Consider the following 9,382-nt stretch of genomic DNA (forward strand, 5'->3'; position numbering starts at 1 on the left):
TAGATAGATATGATACAAACCACTGCAGTGCAATACCTGTAATACCTACAGCATGTTCTAATCGCTCTAATAGAATATTATGGTCAACAGTATCGAATGCTGCACTAAGGTCAAGAAGGACAAGCACAGAGATGAGTCCACTGTCAGAGGCCATAAGAAGATCATTTGTAACCTTCAATAAAGCTGTTTCTGTGCTGTGATGAACTCTGAAACCTGACTGAAACTCTTCAAATAAACCATTCCTCTGCAGATGATCTGTTAGCTGTTTGACAACTACTCTTTCAAGGATTTTTGATATGAAAGGAAGGTTGGAGATTGGCCTATAATTAGCTAAGACTGCTGGGTCTAGAGATGGCTTTTTGAGTAAAGGTTTAACTGCAGCCACCTTGAAGGCCTGTGGTACATAGCCGATTATTAGAGATAGGTTGATCATATATAAGATCGAAGAATTAATCAATGGCAGATTGCAGGCAGGGTAATCTAATAAACAAATGAACTTAGCTAACCTAAAGAACTTATAAATAAACATCGACATCCAAACAAACTAAAACTTAAAACGCTGGGTCAACAGACCCAGGAAAGTGACAGTAAAATCATTTATTATACACATACTTATTTTCTTAAATTGCTTATCTATTATCTGTATTTTCACCTGGGGGTCTAGGGGTGCTGCTCTTCTTTTCATAACAAATTAGGACATGTTTATGATAACACACTGACAATATCAAGACAAATTTGGCCTTACTCCATCAGTGAACAGCATGCCCATGCTAATTTAAACTAGACCAGCAAGCTAACCACATGTGTACCAAGTGTTACTTAACAATAGGTACCAAACAAATTAACGGAACGAAATTAACTGTAACAGCAGTTTGCAAAACATTGTGACAGTTCTCAAGTGTTCCTACCTCAAATACAGCGCGTGTTGCTGTGTTTTTGTTGTTAAATGGACGAGGAGAGTCCGGATGCAGCATTTCGTCAGTGGAGCATAGAACGACGTCTGTGATTGGTCAACAAGTGAGTAAAGATGCATCTGATTGTTCGAAAGCCTCAACCAAAGAGCTGCTGGTCACGGCAAGATACAAACTCGCTTGAGCTCTGCGTGAACGGCACATCCGGGACCTTCAGCACTAAGGAGAGATTTATCTTGACGTATGTATTTACCTTTGATATCCATGATTTGACGCACACTTCGCAAGGTAAAGTTGTATGTTTAACAAGCTAATTAACGTTAGTTAAACGGAATTAAAACAATGCACAATCGATTTGAACAAACTGAAAGTGGTGAATGATGATAAATGTTAAAAAATTACTTAAGATTTATCTTCAACAATAGATATTAGAAGTTAAATTTAACTGTTCTTAAATTCCCACTGGAGTTAAAGGGACCTGCGGCCTAGCATGTGCTCTGCATCTTCAACTGCAGAGACAGTCAGCCTAAGCTCTTTTTAAGTGTAGCTAACTGCAACACACATTTTTTTCAACACAAGATATGTTTGGGGGGATTTAAATGATAATATTAATGTTTTCGTATTTAGCACAAATCAATAGTATTATAGTTATTCGCTCACGGTCTGGGTTTCTGGCCCAGCGTTTCTGACGTTATTCTAAGGTTTTTGAGTTTCTTGAGAGTGTTTGGTGGCGGGTTAGTTGACTTTGGCATAACGTTATTAACATCGTTTTAAGGAATTTATGTTAGGGCTGTATATTACCACGTTTGTATTTTCATGCCATGTTTCCTGTTTTATTTTGAAAGAGTCTGTTGTGTTCAGTACATTAATCTCACTTCCCTGTTGTGTCAATAGAGTCATTTGTGCGAGCTACTACCCTGCTGTCCCTCCATCCTGTCTCAACCTCCAACAGGAAAGTAGAAGTCCTCATATGGTATGACCAGTGATTGTAGTGTGTGTTACATTGTTCTCATATTGTTTTAAGCTGTGAAGGACATGAGTGTGTTTAAGTAGAAGTCCTCATATGGTAGGACCAGTGATTGTAGTGTGTGTGTTACACTGTCCTCATATTGTTGGGTAGCAGAACTGTACAGTGTTAAGTTTCTATAGAATCTGGTATAAGGAAGTCAGATCCTTCTGTAATAATGTTCACTGATACAAATATGATCTGTAGTTAATTATCTAGTCGGGATTTATTCTAGAGAATGTTTCTGACATTATATTGTTGTCTTTTGTTGCAGACACCAAGTGCTGAGGTCCTGTCTCAACTTTGTACAGACCAATTGGTGAGTGACATACCCACTTCATTCTTCCAACAGGTTACACATTATTTTTTTGTATTTGGTATCAAGTATATGTGTCAGTTGGGCCTAGTGCATAAATGAAATGCACTTTGATTGTATTAAAACAATCAGTTTGAGTCAAAGTTAACCAAAATCAACATTAGCATTAGGAGAAAGTAATTGTCTATACCATTTGTTAGTCCAAACTTTCCCTTAAAGCATCAGCTTGATCTTTATTCTGACTACATTTGATATTTTTGTCCTTTTACACATGTTTTTGTCCATTTAACCTCCCACTGATCAGTTTACATGATTTAATTTCTGGGGAAATAGATGGCTTTACATCAGTGTTGGGTTTAGAGCTTTTATTGACAACAGCAGGAGAAGTAAGAAGTCAGGAACATGAACTCTACATGTGTTCAGTCGTCATGTCCTCATATTGTTTTAAGCTGTGAAGGACATGAGTGTGTTTAAGTAGAAGTCCTCATATGGTAGGACCAGTGATTGTAATGTGTGTGTGTTACACTGTCCTCATATTGTTGGGTAGCAAAACTGTACAGTGTTAAGTTTCTATAGAATCTGGTATAAGGAAGTCAGATCCTTCTGTAATAATATTCACTGATACAAATATGATCTGTAGTTAATTATCTAGTCGGGATTTATTCTAGAGAATGTTTCTGACATTATATTGTTGTCTTTTGTTGCAGACACCAAGTGCTGAGGTCCTGTCTCAACTTTGTACAGACCAACTGGTGAGTGACATACCCACTTCATTCTTCCAACAGGTTACACATTATTTTTTTGTATTTGGTATCAAGTATATGTGTCAGTTGGGCCTAGTGCATAAATGAAATGCACTTTGATTGTATTAAAACAATCAGTTTGAGTCAAAGTTAACCAAAATCAACATTAGCATTAGGAGAAAGTAATTGTCTATACCATATGTTAGTCCAAACTTTCCCTTAAAGCATCAGCTTGATCTTTATTCTGACTACATTTGATATTTTTGTCCTTTTACACATGTTTTTGTCCATTTAACCTCCCACTGATCAGTTTACATGATTTAATTTCTGGGGAAATAGATGGCTTTACATCAGTGTTGGGTTTAGAGCTTTTATTGACAACAGCAGGAGAAGTAAGAAGTCAGGAACATGAACTCTACATGTGTTCAGTCGTCATGTCCTCATATTGTTTTAAGCTGTGAAGGACATGAGTGTGTTTAAGTAGAAGTCCTCATATGGTAGGACCAGTGATTGTAATGTGTGTGTGTTACACTGTCCTCATATTGTTGGGTAGCAGAACTGTACAGTGTTAAGTTTCTATAGAATCTGGTATAAGGAAGTCAGATCCTTCTGTAATAATATTCACTGATACAAATATGATCTGTAGTTAATTATCTAGTCGGGATTTATTCTAGAGAATGTTTCTGACATTATATTGTTGTCTTTTGTTGCAGACACCAAGTGCTGAGGTCCTGTCTCAACTTTGTACAGACCAATTGGTGAGTGACATACCCACTTCATTCTTCCAACAGGTTACACATTATTTTTTTGTATTTGGTATCAAGTATATGTGTCAGTTGAGCCTAGTGCATAAATGAAATGCACTTTGATTGTATTAAAACAATCCGTTTGAGTCAAAGTTAACCAAAATCAACATTAGCATTAGGAGAAAATAATTGTCTATACCATTTGTTAGTCCAAACTTTCCCTTAAAGCATCAGCTTGATCTTTATTCTGACTACATTTGATATTTTTGTCCCTTTACACATGTTTTTGTCCATTTAACCTCCCACTGATCAGTTTACATGATTTAATTTCTGGGGAAATAGATGGCTTTACATCAGTGTTGGGTTTAGAGCTTTTATTGACAACAGCAGCAGAAGTTAGAAGTCAGGAACATGAACTCTACATGTGTTCAGTCGTCATGTCCTCATATTGTTTTAAAGCTGTGAAGGACATGAGTGTGTTTAAGTAGAAGTCCTCATATGGTAGGACCAGTGATTGTAATGTGTGTGTTACATTGTCCTCATATTGTTTTAAGCTGTGAAGGACATGAGGACATGGGCCCTCTGACCACCACCAGTAGGCAACGGGTGAAGTGTCTTGCCCAAGGACACAATGACCAAGACTGTCGGAGCCGGGGCTCGAAGCGGCAACCTTCCGATTACAACTCTTGAGCCCCTTAGCCCCTTAATGTAGAATTACACACTGCCCAATGCTGACTTTTCCTACAATGCAGAGAAAAAAGCAAACAGACCTATTGCATGCATTGATTCTCATAGTTCACTGTTACTTTTCAAAGGCTCAAGGACCAAGTATTCTGGGGTTCCAAGCCACACGCTTTACTCAGCTGCCCTGGACAACATGAAGGGCACCTCTGCCTCAATCACCCTGGACAACAAAAACATTAGCAACACTTCACCAAGAAGGGGTAAACGCACCCAAATACAAAATGTTTTAGCTGAATATACTTGTGATCAAAGGACAAGTTTATTGTTTTCAGACATGACACTATTGAGAGCTTTTATCATGAATCATTTCATCTTATTTGATTCCCAGCAGAACACAGCACTTCAAATGGTTCATTCCAAGCATCCTTAAAGGAGCAATAAGCAATATCTTTTCACTGCTAGGTGTGCTGTTGTGCACTGCCTGTAAACCAAACCAAAGTCTATGGCTGGAGATCAACACAGAGAGAGGGATTATGACTTCATGCTGTACTCCAGATGTAATTACACCTCTAGTTCTTCACATAGCCATTTTTAATTCCTTCAACCTAAGTATGATGACTTGTGCTTATTGCTCCTTTAAAGTGCTCCAGTAGAAAGCAAGGTTTAAGAACATTTTGCATTTACATTAAGATATTTTCTTTTGTTTCCATTTATGACAGCTGGGAAGGTGAGAAGCAAGTGGACAAATGATGAAGTGAAGGTTGCTGAGCGGCACGTTTCACTTCATAACAAGCTGCAAAGTACCAGGTAAAAAGGAATGTGACTGCTGCCTCCAAGCAGAGCCGGCAGCTCTGAAAGGCAGAGACTGGGTTGTCATAAGGTACTACATCCACAACAGGATCATAGCATTAAAAGAAAGATGCAAGAAAAAAAGAAACAAGCAAGAGAGATACTTTGTTACTTCCACAGTTATGTCAGTATTGCAGTTTTCTGTATTGCATTGTTCTTACTCATAAATCTGTGGTTTATGCTGGGTGCTTTTTGCAATTAAATGATAAGAAAGGCAGATAATGTTCCACGTTTTTATTCACATGAACATTCACTACAAAATGAATTAATGCATTACAATATTAAGACTTAAAAAGTAGACTGACCACATTTGACCTATGTCTTTTTTTAAGTCTCTACACAGCTCAGATTTACTGTTTTATTAACACATAAATGTCTGATATTTCTGTCAGAAGTTACCCGACTGGTGAGCATTACTATTGTGCATCCATGCCTATTATATTGTAATCTCAAAAGGAGCCAAGCTAAAAATACAGAACCTACCCTTACCTGGTCCTTATAAGTCATGTATACTTGAAAATTATGTGTTTCCATGGGCTTCACAATTCACCTAAACATGAAATATCAGTGTGTGACCTTATGGTACTCATAAGTCACATAAACCTGACAGTGTCCTCACAAGTAGCAGTAAATTCAGGTTTGACCAAAATTTAGCCCTAGCCAAAATCTCAACAGATGGGCGTGTTCCTGGAAGCATGGGTCAAACCTTTTGTGATTCCCATGCCTCTAGGACCTTCGGAAAGGCACGTTCCCATTTGTCACATTTTTGTCATACGTACTGATATATCATGAAAACACGTATGTGTGTGTGTTTGTGTAAGAGAGAGAGAGCGTGGTAGCCTTCAGAGGTCCTCTAGAGGGCACAAGCTTTAACAACCTCTCACTTCAACGTGCTCCTAACTGACCCGCCTACTTCTCTTCGTTTCATTTAAGCACTTGGAGTTGTCAGTAAACCTAAAAAAGCACAATATAAATGTCAGTCCATTCCACTTATCACTCAATTGTGCAATAAAAGCACTTCACATACTCACTGCCACATCGTTATAGGTACTCCAGTAGCAAACAGTTGAGGTTGTGCTTTAGCGTTCTAGTGATCTATTTTGTTACTTACCCGAGTCTTCATTTTGATTTCTCTCTCTTCTGTGCTCTGGAGACCTCTCACTGGATTCACACACTTACCATCATTTTGTTAGCTCTGCTTTTGTTAGCTCGCAACGGTTTATCTATCTATCTATGGCCTTTGTAATAGTTTGGAAAAAGTAGCACAAAACAAACCTGACAAAATATTTCTCTCCTCCACAAGAGGAATGAGGATTGGGCTACATTTATATAATATGATTCTAGTTTTATTGACAACTCAAAGCTCATGATGCTTTAAGCCATTATCACCCACTGATATACAGATTCATACGGCACTCTTATACTACAGGTTGCTTGTCTCTTTACGTGCACAGTCAGGCAGATGAATCAGGCACAGCTTCTAGGGCTGTCACTCCAGGATGGGCAGACTGGATACCCGACCTAAATGCCAAAAAATGTCTTGCCCTTATTAAAACTGCTTGAACACTGTGTGGTGCAATGTAAAAAAAAACTTGACCAGAGCCATAGCTATTCAGCATTCTGCATTGTATAATTAACTGTGTTTTTCTTCAAGGTACAGAAGCTATGTCAGGAATCAGTTGTCTTGTCAGATTAAATGCATGTCAAAAGGATCCTTAGAGAGGAATCTGTCTGGTTAAAATATGATGAAACATCAATAAAAAAAAAGCATTTACTTTCCAGTGTGAAGTGAGTCACAAAATACATGAGTCCAAATGCAGAAATCAGTTACAAAATGATTTCTGCATTTGCATGGCGAAAACCTGATTCCATTCTCATCTCTGAGCCTTATAAACCTTTCTGACCCAGCTTTGGTGGACAGCGTGTACCGGCTGATACAGAAAGACCTCTGGACACTTGAAGTAGCGAACACAGCAGGGTAATGTTTCCTCTGAAGATACTGAGTATGCTTTTAGCTCTCATTGGACTCTGTGTCAGGGTTCAGTGTGGGCTGCAAGGGAAATTAAACTGCCAAACTCTGTGTGAAAGACACTTCTCTGTCCATCATGGATGAAGGAATATCTAATTCCATCGCCTGGAGATAAGAAGCTTCTGGTTTTCTGCATTTCCAATCTTTAGATCAGCCCAAGAAAGGAAATGTAGACTTCTAAGCAGCAGAAAGTAATATCCTGTCCAAAGGTACTCCAGAGAGAGAGAGATGAGATTCAAAATAAGTTTCTTCCCACTGCCAGACATAATATTAGTATTCCTTTTTATTACCATTTTCTCAAGTGACATTCATTCATGTCACCTTTTATATTTACTTTCTGATGACTTCACATAACAGTGTCTGCAGATTGAAGCAAAATGAACATCTTGTCACTTTTTCCTGTATGTAGCGATCATGACACAACCACCACTGCGAAAACACAACATTTGTTCCTCTGTGTAAACTAGGCGGGGCTGTGAGTGATTACAGTAATTACTGTGATGAGGAATTTGAGTCTGTTAGAATGTCACTCAAGTCAGTGTCAGTTTCATGCATAACTAAAGTGCATTATGATCATTTTGTGTCCTAATGAAATTTGTCAAACATTTACACTTAACTGGTTACTTAAATGGTGCAAAATAAATGACAAAATGTCATCATCCGGGTGTCACTTACAATAAAGGAGAAACTTCATATTATTGCTTAAAACCCATTTTATTCCAAACCCTGATCATTTCCAAATCCAAATATTTTTTTTTATATAATCGTACCATATTCCTTCCCCACAGTTTCTTCCCCAAAGCCATAACCACCCTGAACTCACACATGCACCGATAACACAGCCCCCCCCCCCCCCCCCCCATTTTTTTCTTCCCACTTTCTCTACGGACCACCACTGTGCAATACCAATTCTATATGCAATAACTCAACTGTATATACACAACACTATTTATTACATATTTGTCAATGGAAAATTGTACTTAGTAGTCAGTATAATCTTTAATGATATAAGTTTGTATATGGTAGAATACTGCATGTAATCATTTGTGTTTAGATGTAGATGGTCTCATCCTAGGAAGTCTGTAACATTCCAGGGTGTTCTGGCATTCACCCCCACATCCTAGGAGCATGGGAAAAGGTCGTACCTTGTTTTATTGTTTTACGGTAGGATTAACGTAGTTATATCTGTCTTAGTCTAAGTGCTTTTGGTTTGAAGAACTGCTGGACTTTCCAGACCAGCAGTTTTAGGGAAGTCTTTATGGGGTCACACTCTGACCCCACACACACACACACTTCAATGTATGGAACAAACGCTAACTGAAGTGTATAAATAAAGGACCAGGGCAGTCCTCAGGGCCAGTCTCTGAGACTCACTCTTGAGGTGTGAGTTCTGGGGGCTGCCCTTGCTAGCAAGAAATTCTGTGTGTTTCTCTTCTCTGACTCTCTACTGAAGAAGTGTTTTAGAGTATATCTCTTAACAATATTACTTTTTTTTTTTTTTTTAACGGCTTGTATATTTGTACATTTTATATATATATATCTTTTTCCATCCATCCATCCATCTTCATCCGCTTTATCCGAGGCCGGGTCGTGGGGGCTCTCTAAGCAGAGAGCCCCCATGCCCGGAACACCTCACCTAGGAGGCGCCCAGGGAGCATCCTTGTCAGATGCCCGAACCACCTCAGCTGGCTCCTTTCGATGTGGAGCAGCAGCGGCTCTACTCTGAGCCCCTACTCTGGCCGAACTTCTCACCCTATCTCTAAGGGAGAGGCCAGCCACCCTTCGGAGGAAGCTCATTTCCGCCACTTGTATCCACGATCTCGTTCTTTCGGTCACTACCCACAGCTCGTGGCCATAGGTGAGGGTAGGGACGTAGATCGACCGGTAAATTGAGAGCTTCGCTTTTACACTCAGCTCCCTCTACACCACGACGGACCGGTGCAGCGTCTGCATTACTGCAGCTGCAGCCCCAATCCGTCTGTCAATCTCCGGCTCCCTTCTCCCATCACTCGCGAACAAGACCCTGAGATACTTGAACTCCTCCACTTGGGGCAGGAACTCATCCCCGACCCGGAGTGGGCACTCCACCCTTTTCCGG

The 9,382-nt window shown here is 39.4% G+C and overlaps 1 long non-coding RNA gene across 2 annotated transcripts; it reads left to right on the top strand.

Moving 5' to 3' along the window:
* The first annotated feature begins 478 nt into the window (after window positions 1-478).
* LOC146507546 (uncharacterized) lies at window positions 479-5,067 on the top strand. 2 transcript variants are annotated; one of them, XR_014876764.1, is made up of 4 exons: window positions 479-2,236; window positions 3,690-3,734; window positions 4,538-4,666; window positions 4,869-5,067. It is a non-coding gene; the product is annotated as an uncharacterized LOC146507546 (long non-coding RNA). The 2 variants fall into 2 exon arrangements; XR_014876763.1 differs by having other exon boundaries at window positions 4,798-5,066.
* The last annotated feature ends 4,315 nt before the right edge of the window (window positions 5,068-9,382 follow it).

The sequence above is a fragment of the Neolamprologus multifasciatus genome, chromosome 11 (assembly GCF_963576455.1).
Source record: "Neolamprologus multifasciatus chromosome 11, fNeoMul1.2, whole genome shotgun sequence".
Lineage (NCBI taxonomy): Eukaryota > Metazoa > Chordata > Actinopteri > Cichliformes > Cichlidae > Neolamprologus > Neolamprologus multifasciatus.